The 7,193-nt window shown below is 33.6% G+C and overlaps 1 long non-coding RNA gene across 1 annotated transcript; it reads right to left on the bottom strand.

Annotated features, from left to right (window-relative positions):
- Positions 1–1,411: 1,411 nt before the first annotated feature.
- Positions 1,412–2,589, bottom strand: LOC145576764 (uncharacterized). Its single transcript, XR_014098547.1, has 3 exons — positions 2,432–2,589; positions 2,001–2,048; positions 1,412–1,721 (listed from the first exon to the last, which is right to left on the bottom strand). It is a non-coding gene; the product is annotated as an uncharacterized LOC145576764 (long non-coding RNA).
- Positions 2,590–7,193: the final 4,604 nt, after the last annotated feature.

Consider the following 7,193-nt stretch of genomic DNA (forward strand, 5'->3'; position numbering starts at 1 on the left):
CGTTAAAAAACTTTATACCAAACTTGATTTTTTGGTTGTTTAATAAATTAAAATTAGTGCAAAAGCAACTAAGTGTTTTTTCTTTTTTAAATGAGGCCTCGCATTCTTAAACTAATTAAAATATACTCTGTATAAATCTATCTTAATAATATTAGAGAAATTTCTTCAATGTCATTTAAAGTTTATATTTTATAAATTGCAGTCATTTAAAAAAAATACAAATTACAACTCGAATGTACTAACAAATTGTAAATTGTCACCCAATTTAATTTTTTCACTGATTTACATGCCGAAAAATGTCTCGTCAAGGTTTTAGAGGTTATTTTAGTTCTTATGGACCGAATTGAGCTCAAAATTGGGAAAAAAAATAACATAAGTGTCTCGTTTTACGCATCAAAAAATGTATTGATTCGCGTGCAAATTTTTTTCGCCGTGAAAATGAGGCACTTTCGTTAATTATTTGCTGCTAAGAGCAACTCCAATGGTGGTAGGTAGGGACTTGCTTGCAATATTAAATAATCCCTAGCTACTAGCTTAACCATTGAGGCTAAAAAATGCAATTAGCTTAGCTAGACAAATTAGCTTTGTCAAGCTAATTTGCTTAGAAAAAATCTTGCTAAAATAAAACAAATCAAAATAAATAAAATGAAATTTATCAACGTAAATTAAGAAGGTGTGGTCCATTTAAATAGTAAGCTATTAGCTAGTCATTGGAGCTAAAATGACAATTAGCTTAAAAATTTATGTGACATAACAAGCTAATTTGGAGTTGCTCTAAGTAGCTTTAACTCTTTGCTCCTCTTGCATCTAGTTTTCACTTTCTCCCAATTTTTTATTCAAACGACAAACTTTCCTCTTTTATCAATCATGCAAATTACTTGCATGGCATCTATTAAATCCAAAATATTCCCCCATTCACTTTAGTTGTAACTGTTTATAAGGTCGATTACGGACTTACAGTAACTTGTAAAGTTGGCTGATTTATATATACTTTCATCGTTATTGTAAAGTGACTTAATTATGTTTGGATGACAATAGTGAAGTTTCTCTTATTTTAAAGATAGACAACATATACTATCATAATAGGCAACTATTGAAGATCAATGAGATTGAGGGATAGCTCAAGTGGTTAGAGCTTCCCTCCTAATTTCAAGAGATCTTAGGATCGATTCTCATGTGGCTCTAAAAATATATATATATATATATATTGAAGATCAATTAGGTGGGATTAAGTTATCAAATACTTAAGAACTAGCTAAAATGACGTACTTATATTTTCAGGCGTAAATTATGTGCCCTAACCAAGCACTTGTCGTTGAATTCTGCATTATTGCCTAGTTTTAATTTAATTGGGTTTTTTTCGGTTGCACACAACATAATCTCAAAATATTAACAAAATGAGACTGATCAATAGCTAATAATAAATTCGATGCAATAATATTGATAGCAAATATAATTAGGCACAGGGCCATATTACATAGCATACAAAGTAACAAATTATTCCAATAATAAATAAGTCTTCTTATACATAATGTATAAAGTGCATAATTAAGTAGATTAGAAGCTCATATTAAATACAAGTAGATAATATGATAAGGCCTTCCATCTAATGAGGTTGCTTTGCTTAGTGCGAGCAGCATGAGCAGCTGGTGCAGGCGCAGCTAGCGCCGCACTTGCAGCTGTCGCAGTTACCGCCTTCCATCACCATACCATCGTAGGAGCTGCATAATCGAAGCCAAAGAAGAAGCAAGTTAAACACCATCAATGATCTATTTGCTTTATAATATAATAGATTAGATGTTAATTAAGCGTTATTACTCTACTCCCACCGTCTCTAATAGTTCAACTAGTGTGTACGTTTTGACTATTATTTTAAGATAATCACTATTCAACTAGTTAAAACTTTTAGAGATACTAGGAGTAAATATTTTGTTACGTTTACGACTTTATATAAAGTGATCCCAATAAGAAGAAATAATCGTGACATTTTTGGAACTTACATGACTTCTTGAGCCACGGTGTCAATTCCATACTGATTTCCCTTGTTCCTGCAAGAGTACAAAATTGATCAATAATATTAAAAATATAAAACAAATTGCTCATTTTAAGACAAACAAATTGGTTTCCCTTGTTCCCTTGTTCGATCATTTTACTAAATTATTATTGTATTCTTTGTTAATACATATATTTTTCACATTATTTTATAATACAGAACAAAAATCATGTTCAAGACCTTAACTTTTCAAGTTGAGTAATATATTGAATGATATCACACGTAATTTTGTAGCTGCCATTCGTTTAACCCCTTAGATTATCTAAATTTGTAACACATCAATTTGTAACGAATTATTAACATGTACTAATTTGATATGTACAAAGTTTGATTAGGCATAGTTGAGCATGAATAGTTAGCTAAATAAAATGCACTTACACACACTGGGTGCTGTCAGCACAGTTGCAGTTTCCACATTTGCCAGACATGTTGATAAGTTGATGAATTTGAAGAAAACTCTTAAGAGGTTTTGAGCTTAATAAGATATTTGTAGATATGAGTTTGTTGTGATTTTATTTGATGTAATATGGCTTGCTATTTATAGATGAAGAAGAGTTGAACAATTGCTTTAATTTTCCTAACTTTAGCCTTTAGGAGATATTTATGCAATGTGTGGGTCCAATGGAATACATGCACATTTAGCGGATCCTCTTAATGTAGCGTTTTTACAAGTGAACCAACCAAAACGAATATTTTGATGAATTTTTCAAATGGTAAAAGTGGTCTACGACTCATATCCTCCTCCCATTTTTTATGCTCCTTTTCTTCTTATTATCTTTATCTATGATATTTGAATGTAATGTATTAAATAATAGGGTTTTAAACTTTTAATAGATACCTTCTTGGTTAATTCAAGGTGAGACAAAAATGTATATTGACACTAGTCTATCAAGATTTAGACCATATTAAACCAAACCCGGCCCTAATAAACAAATCAAAACATCTTATTACAAACAAACAGATCATATTACAGGTAATATTTACTCAAAATTTAAGTCGTTGGAGGAAAGAAGAGGATCGGATTAATTGGATCTCAAACCTGATTAGTATGCGAAAATATAAGGTACACCCGAAAGTTGTACCTATGTTTGAAAATATAAACAGAAATGGAAGTTTGTGCAAGGTGTAGTGGGTTGTGTACGAATGAGTTTTTTAGCTTATGATCACCTTGTACTCTCTCTATCCCACTTGCCATATATTCCTATTTTAATTGTCTCATCGAATTTGTCTCATTTTCTTTATGGTATAAAGGGGTGTTTCAAAGGAAAAAAAAAAAAAAAAACATAATGCCTCCTTTAGTGTTCTATGATTGATCCAATTATGAGCCTTTCTTTTTGTATAGATTGTTGCTACTGTAACGTTATGCTCTTAGGCTTTCGGCACATGAGGTATCCATGAAAATATGCACGGTGGAGGAAGTCAATGAGCTAAAAACCCTCATTAGAGTCTTCCCTATTCGCCCAAGCAGCTCATAGACCTAGCAAGCAAACTCCATGGATAGCAAACTCCATGGATCGATAAGCACTAAGGAAATCAAACATCTTGCTCGATCATTTATAACTTTCGACCATTTTCATAGCTGTCTGGACTCCTATACGTATCGTTTACTATTTCTCCTAGCATCGAGGATCAATGGCTTGTCATTTTTCCTAGGTGTTTAAATGAGGACAAGAATAAGGCTTATTAATGTCCTTGCTGATTGCTAGAATTGTCATAATTATACTAAGCCAATGAGCCATTACTAAGATCTTCAGTGCTGAAAGAGAACAACTTTGCCTACACTAGAACGCCGAAGAGCAAGTCTAGTATAACTAGCCTCGTCGGGGTAGGGGTGGCCATGGAAATTTCGTTAGCAACAATAATGTTTACCTTGGCGAAGAGTAAAGTCGGGTTTCTGCCTACAAATTGCTTCTTCAATATGATGCACAGTATACATTATGGTTTCTGTAGTTGCTCTTCATGCACCTGTTGAAGAAATTACAAGATACAGCATACCAATTGGTAAGATATGCATACATAAACATTTATTACTATGAGTCTACGAGTAATTTCAGCTATTGCCAAGTTGCAGAACTAATTTTAACCAACTCAAAAAGTTATAATCAGACAAATTGTTGACATATTCCAACATATAAAAAAGTTCTGTTAATATTCAAGAATTAAGGAGCTGCATGCCAGTAACATCAGAAATTAGCATACAATTGCAAGACTAGCTGATAAAGCTAAAGACAATTACAGCAACTGTGCTACTAGCTTAGTCGGCAACGAGGAATTCACCTCTAGCTTGCAGAACTTAACAAAAAATATAGGACAAACAAGTAGACATTAGATGCTACACTGCCTACCAATTCAGAAACATTGCATCTCCCATGTCGTGTTGTTCATTTGTTCACATCCCTGTCATTGTATAATAAATGGCAAAATGAAGACGGGTGGATAGGATGAGGGCCATGAAGTGTTGATCTGTTTTCAGGCTATCCAAAATCCAACCACGAACAAAGGATGAGAATGGACTCATGGGCATATTCAAGTCTTCTATGGTTGGATCGACCGACTTGAGCCTGCCGTTTCTGTGCTAATCAAATCCAAGTACGCCAATACTTTTGTACAATCCTAAAAGGCAAGATAGGTGAGATGAGACTCTCAACATGTTGATGTACCAAATATACACCCCCCATCAAAATACATTCCTGTGGCATGCTCAATCAACTTGAGCTGCCGCTTTTGTGCTACTTAGATCCAAGAATGCCAATATAGTTGCACAGTTTTAAAGGGAGAAATGGGTGAGATGAGACTCTCAACATGACGATGTACTGAGCACACACCCCAGCCAAAATCAATACCTTGGACATTTTCGAGTTCTTTTAGAGTTTGATCAACCAACTTAAGCTGCTGCAAATGTTTAACCAAACACAAACCAGCTGGAGAAAAAGCATGAAGGTCATCAGCAAGTGTGAAAGGTAATGAGAATACTTTCTCCCAAGAATCATTACCATCTTGTTGCTTCAGAATCCAAACACCATAGGACTGATCATGTGCACGACAAAGCAACGATAAACACCCTTTCATCTCAAAACAATCAAAATCAACATACTCACTAGGTGAAACCGTCGACTAAACTAAAACAAACAATCCGTTGCTCAAACAAACCTCCCGATTCATAAACATACCAATACAGAGAATCACCAGCATAAACTCCTTTCACAACACCCTGAGATTTAATCAAATCATCGGCACCACTCGAAAACTTAATCTCTTTCCACTTTCCCACTCTCAATGAAAAAACCCAAAACTGGGTACGCGATGTATCAGGTCTAGGATACTCAAACGGGCAAAATGCAACGCATATTTTGTAATCGTCGAGAGCTGATGCATAACCAAAACCACATTTACACAACCATCCACCAGAAGGGGTGCAAATTTTACGAAATTTACGAATACAAGGGTTCCACAAAGCAAAATTTTTGACACTATATATATCCTCAGTAAAATACAGACATACCAAACCATTACAACATCCTACATCTGTTGGTTTACTCATAAAAAAATAGCTCAATTGAGCATCCAATTGAACTAAATCTTCTAGATTTTTATTGTGTTCATCATAGGATAACAAATAAAAATCACGCCAATAAGCAATTTTATTGGAAATAAACCTAGTTAACAAAAATTGAGGAGAAACTGAAGAAAATTGAAGGTGGTATTTAGCGAATTCACAAGTAGAAATAAGATTATACCAATTCTTACAAACAGACTTGAATCGAATTAGGGATTTTACCGGGAGTCTGGGTAGAATGTGGTCGAAGATCAAGTCATCGGGAATGATTAGGGTTCGGAGAAGCTCGTGATTCATCTTCAAATTAGGGTTTAAGAATTGGGGTTTGCCCAATTTTGGTTGAAGTTGAAGTTAAGGTAGAGGGATGCTATACAGTTTTTTTTTTTTTTGGGTCTGAGAAAATTCTAATCTTAAGACCTAAGGCATAGAGAAAATAGGCATAGTGTTGTGTCAAAAAAAAAGGGGGGGCATAGGCATTGGGTAAAATAGTTGGACAACTCACAATTTTCAATAGTTAAGAAATTAAAAAAAAAAACTCGTAAATCGTAATAAATAAAATATCATAGATAACGTCTTTTTAATCGCCGTGAAATAGAAAGTTAACAGAGTCAACCTTTAAAGTTAATGGCGTGTTTTCTAAAAGATATGCAGATCCACAAAAATTCTATACTCAAAACAATGTGGAATGATCTCTCTCTAAAAGTGGAGAATTAAATAGGAATAAATGATTTTAAGGGGTTTTTATGTGAAAAAATTAGAGGGAAAGGGGTGCAATTAGGAGAAATGTGTGTCATGTGTAGCTCACGTGGGAGTCAACGCCGAATTCCGATGAGTCAATGCCTGAAAGTGCAGGTTGGTCGTCCTCAACAAAAAAAACTTTTTATTAGGGTCTGACTTTGCCAAAAAAAATTTAAAAGGTTATCTTAAACAAAAATTGTCTTTTAAACGGTTATCTTAGATAAATTTTCCTTAATAAAATATGAGTACTCCATGTTTTTACAATGCAAAAAATTCGACTTTTACACTCTTTAACTCTAAAGCATGTGTTAATAATATGAGAAAGCTTTGCACCAAATAAAATAAAAAATAAAAAAAGCCGAGTAAGGCCCCGTTCTTTTCACCTTATTTTTGCTGAACTAAAATTATTTTTACTGAACTGAAATTATTTTTGCTGATCTTAAATATTTTTACTAAACTGAAATTAATTTTACTGAACTGAAATTATATTTGCTGAACTGAAATTATTTTTACTGAATTTCTATTATATTTCTTTTTTGAAATTACTGAGTTTTATTGAACTGAAATTATTTTTACTGAATTGAAATTAATTTAAGAAACTAGGAACTAAGAAAGTAACATAAAAAATTACAATTTTTATTAAGAGCTGGACTAGCCTGCCTTTTTTTTATTATTATTATTTTTGGTGCTTAGAGAGCCACAAAGGCGGGAGTAAGAATCGATCCCAGGATCTCCAAGAATTGGGAAGGAAGCTCTAACCACCACTTGAGCTATCCCTCACTCTCGAGACTAGCCACCCTTCAGTATTAAGACTTGGCTTTTATTTACATGGCACATGTCATATCA

The sequence above is a fragment of the Chenopodium album genome, chromosome 13, assembly GCF_948465745.1.
Source record: "Chenopodium album chromosome 13, dcCheAlbu1.1, whole genome shotgun sequence".
NCBI classification, from domain to species: domain Eukaryota; kingdom Viridiplantae; phylum Streptophyta; class Magnoliopsida; order Caryophyllales; family Amaranthaceae; genus Chenopodium; species Chenopodium album.